Source organism: Ischnura elegans, chromosome 12 (genome assembly GCF_921293095.1).
Source record: "Ischnura elegans chromosome 12, ioIscEleg1.1, whole genome shotgun sequence".
In the NCBI taxonomy this organism is placed as follows: domain Eukaryota; kingdom Metazoa; phylum Arthropoda; class Insecta; order Odonata; family Coenagrionidae; genus Ischnura; species Ischnura elegans.
In genome coordinates this window covers 88,219,905-88,232,536 of record NC_060257.1, presented here as the reverse complement: position 1 = coordinate 88,232,536, position 12,632 = coordinate 88,219,905, and the positions used below count along the sequence as shown (strand labels likewise).

Genomic DNA, 12,632 nt, shown 5'->3' with positions numbered 1-12,632 from the left:
TGTTATCTAAATTCGTATGTTGACATTCGTAAGATATGACTAACTTCGTCGGAAAATAAAATCCACTTGAATTTACATGATACGTTTTGTCTATATTTCAGTTTACGGTATGACAGAGACTTCAATCCGAGTTGATCTCTGACCCTTGACCCTGTATAATCTGTACAGTACCTCCTGATTATTATTTAAACATAATTGAAATAAAATATGATGAAATGAATTACCGGCGAATTATTTGCGTGAATCATACCGGGTTTTCCACCAGTTAAAATCGTTGTATATCACCAACGTTTTGACGGGCGACTCGTCCACCCTATTTCCGCCCAGCCAGGAGAATATCATTGTTGTGACTGCTTATAGTTACGTTTCTACTTTTTTTATTCAGTCAAACTTATTCATTCGCCCCTTCGACGTGTCGTACGATGAAACGTCAATGATATTCAGTGATTTTCACCGGTAGAAACCCCGAAAAGACATCGTGCAAACAATTGAAGTTATTTTATTCTCAATTGAAGTATCTTGTGAGAACTATCCACGGCGTTCTCTCCATGATTTATATGAATGGAAAACTTAAAAATTCAATTAAAATTTATTTGAACAAGTGATGGGATGTCTTTAAACGTTTTTTTTTTCAGCGCGATAAAACTTTTTTTAAACTTTAAAACTCTTAAAAAAATAAATTTCTTTGAGCGGAAAAAAAACATTCCTGAGTGGAATTCACTGAGTCATCCTTTGGGGATATAACCCCGTGGATAGCATTGGGGGGAAGTAGGTCGGCTGGATTCATCTGACAGACAAGATGAGAGTTTATTTTTAAAAACCCTAAAGGGACAGCAATCTTGGTGTCGGCTCCTTTGAGCATCGAAAGCTGATATCGTCTTCACGTCTCTTGAAGATGAGTCGTATCTTTCCCTCTAAGTCTTCTGTCGCCTATCCGTCTATCTCTCTTTCGACCGGCTCATCGCTCACCCACACACAAACCTATTTTCAAGCGGTGACACATTTTAGGCGGGCAGAGCTGCCTTTGGGCAGGGCAGCGTTGGTCCGCGAAAGCCGAGCCACTAAGCTACCTCGAGTCGCAAAGAGCGTTAGGAACAGATTGGAGCTGTCACTCCGCAAGACGTCAGTCGGGCTGAGAGGAGGATTTAATGCAAGGAGGAAGTGGAGGACTGAAGAAAAAATCAGATGATAAGGGAAATACTAGGGGTAGAGCAGAAAAAATGGAACACGTAGCTTGGTAAAAAATAGTAAAGTAAATAGCGTGGAAAGAGTAAAAGTTAAATATCTAAAGAGCCTGGTATAAAATAGCTTAAATTTAAGCAGATAAGTTCGTCTTGAATTTATATGAATTGATATAAAAGTTGAGTAAAAAAAACCGTGCCGTTTCAGTGATTGAAACAATGGCGTGACCAGGATTCGAACCTGGGTTGTTGCGGCCACAACGAAATGTATTAACCACTATACGATCACGGCTATTGCGAGGCTTAAAAAATAATGATTTTGGATACGTGCAGTTTCTCCTGGCGTGACTGAGTAAGATCAAGAATTGTTTTTCATTTTTAAGAACAGATCCATTACGTTTTTCGGCAAGTTGGAAGTTTTTTCCAGTTCAATTGGCTAAGGTTTGTAATTATCAGGTATGACGCTAGGAGTTGTCTTCGGAATAAATCCTGGCTAGCTCTTTTCGATTCTAGCCCACAGTGCGTCGACCGAGATGGAGTTGGAGAACCTGACCCGGTGGATTTCCCGAGTAATCTTCCACGATTCTATACGCCGGGAGAGCATACGACCTTAAGGTTTTACACTTTCCCGGCGAACAGAATATTTAAACTTTTCTCAGGATCCAGCGCGGGTAAAATTTTGTAAGAGCGCCGACGTTTCGGATACAGACTCTTTACTACCCATCCTCACGGCTACTGAACGAATATTTTAAGTGTGCGCTCAGCATTAGGAGAGGCGGGATTGATTGAGCCCCGATTGTTGCCGCGGGTGACCGTGGAAAGCGTAGGCTTAGCTCTGGCAATCATAATAACAATCATTCATACTCGACAACAATCATACTCCATCATTCTCACGGCTACTGAATATTCATTCAGGTTTTAATATGTATGCAATCGTAGTTTACTTTGCCATTCACATAAAGGTGTGTCTAAAATAATTAAAGAAACGTCGGAGAGTGTCTGTTCATACTTTCAAAGTGGAACCAAATTTTGTATTATAGAATGAATTTGAAATGGTATAAAATTTGAGATAGTCAAAAAGTACCTCATGCCGTTTCAGTGATTGAAACACTGCCGTGACCAGGATTCGAACCTGGGTTGTTGCGGCCACAACGCAAAGTACTAACCACTATACGATCACGGCTATTGCGAGGCTTAGTGAAAGTGACTTTTGGATACGTGAGGTTTCTTCGGGTGTGACCGCTGAAGCGAAGAAATCGAAGAAATATCGACCTAATACATTTTGAGCGGGATTATTTGTTCTTTTTAATGTGGAATTACACTTTGATAACTTATGCTGCAGCGTATGATTTTTCATGATATGTTATCTTTAATATATATCGTTAAAACACTATTGAAAAAAAGAAACAAATGCAATTTTCCACGATTACTAACTTTTATTCCCTACCAAGGCTTCGATGTTACTATATCATCTTCAAGGTAGAAAATGGTTCAAAATGGTGTCCAGTGCTTTCAATGTATACATTTTTGATGACTTTAGTTGGGGAATGGAGGGGAGATAGGAGGGGGAGGAGATGGGAAACCCTGGAGAGGAAAGTGAACGGATTAGAGGGGAGAGTGAAAGAGGGGAAGATGATGTTGATTGGAGAAAGAGGTGGTGGGGGTCAGTGAGGGAAAATAGCTCCCTTTTTCTTGATTGAAGCTTCAAAGCCCGACTCATCCGCGAGGCCATAGAAATAAAGAAAAACAGGAAAAACTATAATAGAGATAATACCGGATTAAGAATCAGCAGTACTTGGAACCCAGTCATCCGCAACATTTCGTTACCTTCCCCCTCCAGTCCTAACTCCCCACACCCTCCGCCCACCCCTCCCACCTGAAATATAAAAAAGGCAGCAAAAACCAATCCCAACATTATTCCCTTGAAAAAGTGACCAGCAGTCGGTCGCGAAACGTCGGGGCTATCTCCATCACGACACGCGGCATACACCCGTATGTGACCTATTTTAATTTCAACTTCCTACCTTAAAAAAATCGTTTATTAATAGCGTTTTCGAGGTTTTGGCCAGCTTTTTTCGATTCCAGCCCACTGTGCGACGTTTCGATATAACAGTTGTCCATCGTCATAAGTACAAAGTTGGAGAACCTGACCCGGTGGACTTCCCGAGTAACCTTCCACGAGAATAAACCGTGTTGATCGGTATATGGGGTTTGCGTTATTATAAGTTTTGTCATTGCTGACATTTTCAGCCGCCTTCATGCGTTATTCTAAGGATAGCCCCATGAAGAAAGTTGAAGAATATGCTGCAGGAAAGTACAGGAGACAACTGATCTTGCTGATAACCTGAAAAGCCTATCCTCATTGTAACTACTGGAATACCCTTCAGTCTTAGAATTAGCGAAGGTTTTATGTTGTCCTAGGAAAATATTACGGCAAAATTTTCTTTAGAAAATACTGTTTTCAAATTTATGAAGCAGCGAATATTGACTGGTATTAATTTCATATCATCCGAGAATGTCAATACAGCAGTGTATTCGTAATGATGAAGGAATGGCAAAGCGAAAAGCGGTCTTAAGTCGCGGTAAGTATTTTATGAACGCCGAAACAGCAATGGCTCGTCTTATCGTTAGAGAATCAATCCATAAAACAGTTGGCCTATGCTACGTGAAAGAATAGTTTATGCAAGTTTGGTATTTATTAGTCCTACGACAGTGGAAGCCACGAAAGAATTCATTAGTTTTCGTCTCCTTTATAACATGATTTGATGTAATACTACTGGCCAGAGCCCGATAAAATGAAAACACTATTATTATTATGATAAATTAAATGGATCAGTTACATATATTTTTCTTTGAATCTTTTCCAACAGTATTTTTCATTATGTATACCTATTATGAAGACATTTTCGTTCATAACTGATTTATCGTGTAATTTAAACGATGATCAATAAGATTAAATTCTAAATGCGTTGAATATTCTTATAAAATAAAATTTTTTTAAATGTAGCATAATTTTTCTCATTTGTCGTGAAAATTCAGCAATCTAAGCATATGAGCAAATTTTCACACAAATGTGCGCAATTTATATTGCACATTATCAAGAAAACGTTTCAGTCTCCTCACCATCTGACTAATATTTACGAAAAATGGTGAATAAAACTTTTTTTGGTCATCACGGCATATTATAATTCTAATTTTAACCACTTGACATGCATTTTTTAATAATTTAAAAATTACATAACTTTGATCTTTTCAAAAAATCGTGAAAACTTGCGCCAAAATTACCCCAGTTGACGGTACAATTTTTCTGTTGAATTTGTAACAATGGTCACCATGATGACAATATTATATGCCACGAGCGAGCTTAGAAAAATGTAAACAATATAGTGGGACCAATCATGATGGGACTGATGGTATTCAGGTGATATTCCTCATTCCTATTCCTTCTCATCAACTCCGTGGTTGATATATTTTTAGCTTCCGCGAGTTGGATTATCCTCGAGGGAATGTTGGTTGAAGTCAAGCTCTTCCCAATCTCCTCTGACCATCGTTTATTCGTAAGCCGGGCGCCTCTCTACTTTGCAAACGGAGCGTCAACACATAAAAATTTCACCTGGCCACTCGACCGACTTCCTCTCCCCACGATATCATGACAAAAACGGCCTTTTAAGCGGCCACATTGATCCTTCCCCAGCTGAGAAAACCGTCTAATTTTCTCCTCGGCTTTTCACCCAGCCAGGGTTCCTTTACTTCGCCCCTTTGAATCCGTTGCACCCGCTAACCCCACCAACTGACTAACGCCCGTGCTTCAGCCTAAATCCATCCTCCAGTCCCTGTTGATGTCTCTCACATTTCTGTCTCTTTCATCTTAAAAAAAAACTCTTTCAACTGCCACGCCCATCTCAGTTTTAAACTCATCTCACCCTCATACCTGACTACCTTTAAAGGCCGTTTTACAAGAGGCACGTTGCTTCTCAGGTTAGTAATGCATTCATCTCTCAATATTTCGTGAAATAATAACTGCGCAGAGGAATGCGTCACCGCTCTACACGGTACTCGCAACCGGGGATGGTAATAGAAACTAAACGAAAGTGAAAACCAGTAAAATTTCATTAGTTTCGTTCCCGGGAGCGAAATGTAGAAACGAAACGAAGAAAGAATTAAACCCGGAGAGCTAAACCCAGAGTCGAAACGAAATCGGAGTCTAATCTATCTCGAGTCTAAACTAAACTAAACCTCTGGGACGAAATGGAGCACAGAAAATGTTTCGCACCGGAGGGACCACGTTCTTCACCTTCGAACGGTTTATTTTCGACCCACACACCGAGTACGAAGAGTGGTTGAATGAAGTAGAGGATCGGCCTAATGCCATTAGATGGATGGGGCACTCATATTTTTACCACTAACGGGAGAACGGTGAACTTTAACTGGTCAATCGATTTTTAAGCTCAATGTTTTAACCTATCTACATTATCTAATGAAATGGTTCGAAACTATTTCCCCTTTTTACTCTCCACTCTACTTCTGGGATGGATCCATACTGAACTGTGACCGTTCATAATACCGTCTCGGGGAAAATGTAAAAAGAGCATTAATACTAATCATACGTAAATCTGAATATGAGGCCGATATTGAAAACATTTGATGCTGATTTAATGGTGAAAGGTGGGAAACAGTCAAAAACTGTCATAAAAATTATTATGACTCCTTAACTTTTATATGATTTATTACATTTCCTTCAGCCTCAATATTATACTAAATTAAGTTTAACTAACTGGAAATTTTACTCGGAATAATGTAGGTAATTCATTGCTTCGAGTGAGACAGTGTTGAATCAGCCCATCGGAGACCTACTCTGTCACGGGTAATGTCACATGAACACTCATTTTTAGAATTCTGGTCATAGGCGAATAACCAAATTAATTCCCAGCCTTCATTCAGCAACTACCACTGCGTCACATAGATAGCGGTTGAGCGTGTCCTCAGAGAATAAAGAGAAGTCGAAATACATTCCGATAAAAACTATCTCACTTGATTACCAGGAAACAAACCAACGTCCATCATAAAAATGGGCCTTCATATCTACCAAATGAACCCTCATTTCACAGATACCGACAATCTTAGATTGTAGGGGTATTTTGGTTAAGAGAGAGGTAACAATAAGGGGGAATATTCTGACGCATAAAATAGCTATGATAGCAATTCATTGGTTGGAAATGGAGGAAAACGAGCAATAATTTAGTCTAAAATTGAAATTTTAGGAAAATCATTGCATTAGCTAAGCCGGGTTCGTGATATTAATTCGTTCTGACATAAGTTTTCTTGGATATTACACAATTACTTGTACCACTTCTTTTTTACAGAGCGCGACCCGGGTTTCAATGAATTATTGTCAACTTCAGGCGCAAATTATGATGTGTTTATCTTATTCTTGTTACCTGATGAATTTTGAAACGGACGCCAGAATAGGGGAAAAGGATGGATATTCATTTATCAGAATACTGTCCTGGCTTTCAATGATTTTTAAAAATTCCAACTTCCTCTCTAGAGCCCAATTCACGACGGTCATTGCAAAATTTTAAAATATTCATTTTAAAATCGCTCTTATAGCAGTTGCATGTAAAGCGTTTAGCAAAATTACTTTTTTCGTCTTTGTTATTTTTGTAAGCACTTCAATGTTCTTTCCAGAAATGTTTTGGAAAAAGTAATTTTGCTAAACACTTAATATGCTACTGCCATAGGAGCGATTTTAAAATGAATATTTTAAAATTATGCAATGGCCGCCGTGAATTGGACTCTAGGGAGAACTTGGAAATTAAAAAAATTATTGAAAGCCAGGACAGTACTCTTATAAATGAATGTCTTTACCCCTATTCTGGCGTCCGTTTTGAAATTCATCAGGCAACTAGGTAACAATAAAAAGATAAACAAATCATAATATGCGCCTAAAGATGATGATAACTCATCGAAACCTGGGTCGCCCTTTTTAAAAAAGAAGTGGTATAAGAAATAGTGTTTTATATCCAAGGAAACTAATAATGGAATATCTCATAGTCAGTAATGAGTTAGTTAATTTTATTTCGTTCTGACATGTTATTGAGGTCGCGGGCATCTTGGCGATCAAGACAATTTGAGTTCCTTTGGCCTTCGGTGTGAGATTTTGGTGTCGAGGTTTATCGACAGATAAATATCACGTGCCTTTTTACAGCATCACCCATTACAAGTTATTCGCAAGCAGGATGTCTTTATCATGATTGCGCGAATCCCACAAGTTCACCAACGTCATCTCCTATATGATAAAAATGAATTTCTGTAAGTTAGTCTCGCTAAAACTCAAGAACGACTGGACCGATTTGGCTAATTTTTGTTTTAAAATGTTCCTGTAAGTCCAGGGATGGTTTGAAGGTGAGAATGTTATTCTAAAGGGTCCCATGCCCCTTGGTTCCAGGACCCATGAGTCCCCGGAATGGGCCCTGAATCGTTTTCATAGGATATATATGTAAAGTTAGTTATTAATGCCTGCAGACATTTTTTCTTTTGCATATTTAAATTAGTGATGATGATCACATATAGTTGAAACGTTTATCATTGAAAAGAAAAAGTAATTAATTCTTATTGCTTCAATCGATTTTCGTTTTCCACGTGGTTTACGGTGCATTTTGAAAAAAAATATTCATTAAAATGCTGAAAGTTTAGCGTTTCCGGCTTACTGTCCCCTTGATGACCATCAGTATTGTTTGTGTAGCTTGAAATGTCATTCTAAGTTTATTCACAAAATAAATCCATTTTTATAGCCGATAAAAATTTCATCTGCCATTATTTAATCACAAATTTAGAATGCGAAAACTTTCTTCACTTACTGAAGGCTAATATTGTTTAAAACCGTTAATTTTTTCTGCTAAGACATTTGTTTATGTAGTTTTACAGAGTAGTTTAAATTAGTTTATCGCTATAAGCGCGAGAACTTCCCTTTGACAATGTAACGGAGAAAACGATCTAACTTAGGTCGCCGAATCATATGAAATTTACTACGAGCTACCTTACGTGCTAACTGATCAGACGACCAGCGAGGCCAGGTAATTGCCTGGAAAAAGCCTGACAGCAATTGATACTGAAGAAATATTTCAGAAGTGTTGTAAAACGTCAAATTCATCTACCTGCCCTAAAAATTAAGCTGTATAGTTTGAACTTTATCGTGCATGCACGAAAGAATTGTCTTATTATTTGATGAATTTTATTAAATTCATGAGAGCATCAATAAAATTCCGCAGAAATAAGTGCGTTGACGCGAATAGTATTCATCATATCCGAAGTTATCTGATGAAATATAAGCCGGGAGATTTCGCACGTTCGACCTTGAACTGCCTTGCGACTTCCTGTCATGCACGATGGGATCGCCTTCGTGGTTTCAGGGTGAAGAAAAAAGAAGACATCTTTGTGGCCATTTCTTTTCCTCAATTCCTAAACAAGCAAAGGAAGATAAACAAAAAAAAGACGGATCAAATCGGTATACGTGCTCCGGATGGGAAAAGAGGTTTTTAGTGGGAGTAATGGCAGAAAACGGATCGGGATAATTGAACGACAAGGAGAAAACAGTTGAAGGAGGAAAAGAAGGGGAAGGGGGAGAGAGATAGCAGCGCCACGGTGGCCAAGAGGGGAACTTAAAAACACTAGCAGTAACATAGTTTCGTTTACTTTGTCCATTTCATTGCACATGATATTATAAAGTAATCCATGAAATTTTGACGAAATACAAGACGATTCCACTATCTATTCGCTTTCATTGCTTCAGTAGTCACGCCAGGAGGAAGTCAACGTGTCCAAAAGAATCCTTCACCAGGCCTCGCAATAGCCGTGATCGTATAGTGGTTAGTACTTTGCGTTGTGGCCGCAACAACCCAGGTTCGAATCCTGGTCAAGGCAGTGTTTCAGTCACTGAAACGGCATGAGGTGTAATTTTTTCTTACCCTTTGGATTATTCCGCAGCTGAAAAGGCAGAGGCTCTTTTATCTCTTCGAATTTTATACCCATTTCAAATTAATTTAGAAATAAAAACTTTGGTCTCGCTTCCAAATTATCAACCATCATTTTCCGACGTTCGAAAATTTTCACAAGTCATTTTGATGAAATCCTTCCTGCATAGAGGAATAAAGGAATGGAATGACCTACCGGAAGAAGTTATTAGGATCTTCCACTCAAAAATACAGTAAAACTCGCTTATTACGTATTTCAATGGACGATCGTTACATTTCGTTATACACGGGATTTCGTAATATCCATAATAAAGATTTTGACTAACCAATCTCAGGATTGCCGGCTAATATTCCGTGGATCGTCTTAATTTAAGCAAAAGGTCCGTAAGAATTCCACAAGGAACCAAAGAATAGTTCGTAATAGCGGGTATTTCGTATCATCCGAACTCGTTACATGCGGGGAAATTAACAAATGGGTATCATAAGAGAGTCCTAGGGACCGTGAACTTACCTTGTTATAGGCAGCATATCTTTACATTTGTGATCGCTATAAGCGAGCTTTGCTGTATTAAAATTTTCAAAAACACGTGCTGCTCGTTTCTTGGTATATTTTATTGGAGTTCATCAGCGAGCATTGGAAATTGGGTAATTAGGTTCAAGTATCATTTGTAGTAGTAGTAGTATTTGTGTTTAGGGTGCCTCGACAACTAAGGTCATTAGCACCACAGACAATCTATAAAAACAAAAATTTTAAAAGATGCATTTAAAAAAATCATTTGTTATTACCTAATTGTTGTTATTGATGTTGTATCATTTGTTATTACCTAATGGCGTATTTTTTGTATCTTATTGTTTTATGTTGGCTTCCTTTACTTTGCTCTTCAGAAGGCAGGCTTTTCATTCATTGTTTTTAATATTCCAGTTTTTTAGATTTTTAAGATTTTTCTCGGAACAATAATTAAATTTTTTACGCGTATGCGCTCCTCAATTCTCGGTTGATATTGCTGTGGTTTATTAAGGAGCGCTGAAAATTCGGTTATCTGGCTCAAGTATCATTTTTAGTGGTATGGTATTCGTATTAGTGCATATTTTGTATCCTATATGAGTAATTTATGTTTCATTACTTTCCTCCTAGTTAGGCAGGCATTTCATTCATTAATTCTCATGTTACCTACAACCAGGCGATAGACTACTTGTAGCTGTGCGCATTTAATAAATAAATACATTGAAACATGACCTAACCTCTATTCTGTTTACCAATTTACTGCAGCCATATTCATATGCGATCACTTTTCCATTATCGATCTGCTGTTTTGTGTCAATTCGAGCTACCAAGGGATCAGAATGATCCGGAGCTAAGGTTGTATCTACTTCGACGCTATTTAATTAAGGTGCTTAGAGTTTCTAGAAGATTGCGTGAATGTAAAGTACGTTTGGTTCCAGTGGAGTTGTGCTTGACGCTTATCGGAATTATTACGATCACTTTCCATTCTAGATGGTTGATTCTGATTGGTTGGAAAAGTAAAAAGAAATTGTTGTGCTTGAAAATTTTTATTCCGACGACTCGCTACGAAGGTTGAAATACGAATGACAGTGGATCCGAAAAATTCCAATGAGAGTCAAGCAGAACCCCTCTGGAACCACATGTATTTATGATATAAGTAATCTTGAGTCCTCTTTTCAGTGTTAACCCATTGTTATGGCTACTTTATTTTCAGTCAACGGCCAATCCTGATCACCATCTACCAGCCCCCAGATCTTAATTTCGACAAAATACTTTGATGCATCGTTTGAGAATTGCCTCCTCTACTCCTTTTAAATCGCGGTTGGAATAATTCCTTGACTCCTGACAATCCTGCTTCCTCGATGGCTAGACTTTAATTAAAAGCAGTGCTGCCCCTCCGTGGCCTTTAAAACCGTATTGATTCATTCATAACCCTGGAGATGGCATTGATAGCAACATTTTAAAACTCTGGGCTGATAATATTACCAGTTTTAGACAGAAAACCAAATAATAGCTCATTTTTTTAATGACTAATTCGTGAAATCCGTATATCTCTAATCTGCATTCAGCTGTCACCTGCTTAAGCGGTCATTTATCTTAACACCTTCCTCTTCCAAACATTTAAAGTTCATCCTGAGAATTTTTCCTGTCCTGAGAAGAGGCAATTTCCATTTTTGGGCACCACATTTTCTTTATATTTTTTATGCATCTGTTTTGAATGTTTTTTGTTTTTGCACTCCAGCAGTTGCGTGAAAGTGTAGGAAATATAGGAAAATATGCATGCAGCTCAGGCCAAATTAAAATTTAAAATTTGTGATTATTTGAAAGTAAGTGAGTCAGTACATTAAATCGAGGCGAAAGTCTCAAAGGGAGCCCAATTAAAAATATTTGTTTATACTTATTTGTTGTATGATTGTATTATAAGGAATTTAAGCTATTATTATTGTTATTATTATCAATTAAGGTAGCAGCAAAGTTTAAAGCATTGAAAAACTTTGACCTCGATTTATTTCAATTTATAAATAAATTCTCAATCAATTACTGGATTGATTTTCTGGTAAAGGTTACAATTAATAAATACATGACGATATCTCTTCGCTTTCATCGCTCTAGGAGAAACTGCACGTATCTGAAAGCCACAATCACCAAGTCTCGCAATAGCCGTGATCGTATAGTGGTTAGTACTTTGCGTTGTGGCCGCAACAACCCAGGTTCGAATCCTGGTCACGGCAGTGTTTCAATCACTGAAACGGCAAGAGGTATTTTTTGATTCTCTCAAATTTTATAAAATCTCAAATTCATCCGAGACTACAGAATTTGTTTACACTTCCAAATCACTGAAACGGCTGGGGTTGAGTTTTTTCCTCAAATTTCATTAATTTCAAATTCATTTAAAACTAGAAAATTTGGTTGCACTTCCAAATTATGAACCATAACTCTCCGACGTTAGCTAGAAAAAATCAAAACACGCCTTCACGTGAATGGCAGAATAAACTGCAATGTTGAACGGCTTCTTGGGTGATTTAAATGCGTACTTCTCGACACCTTCTAGCTGATACAAGTGTACTAATGAAGTCACATAGGCTTAGTGTACCTCCAATTCGTCACTAAAAGTTAAGTGCCGAATGAATCGGGAAACAATGTTAGTTCCTTGCAAGGACAAGTTATTTTTAGTGAAATATACTTTGTTTTATATGATGATTGTAATATACATCATGATCACTCGCTAATAAGTCTATTCCTTTTCTCTATCTTTTTATTCGCTAGCCTTGGAGCAATTTATAAGATTGAAATTCACACGATAACCCACATTGTCCTTGGAAAGGTTGTCGAGATTTTCATCTTGGACGGATTTAAGGTTAAACTACTTTTGGTCACGATATAGAATCATCAGCATCATCGTCATAGGATAAGAGAAGAAAGCTATCAAGAAATGATTGTTTTCGTTTAAAAATATAAATTTTGAACCATAGA

General features: G+C 37.8%; 2 non-coding genes across 2 annotated transcripts; one reads left to right on the top strand and one right to left on the bottom strand.

Annotated features, from left to right (window-relative positions):
- Nucleotides 1-2,292: 2,292 nt before the first annotated feature.
- Nucleotides 2,293-2,364, bottom strand: Trnah-gug. The gene has a single exon. It is a non-coding gene; the product is annotated as a tRNA-His (tRNA).
- Nucleotides 2,365-11,818: 9,454 nt separating this feature from the next.
- Trnah-gug lies at nucleotides 11,819-11,890 on the top strand. The gene has a single exon. It is a non-coding gene; the product is annotated as a tRNA-His (tRNA).
- The last annotated feature ends 742 nt before the right edge of the window (nucleotides 11,891-12,632 follow it).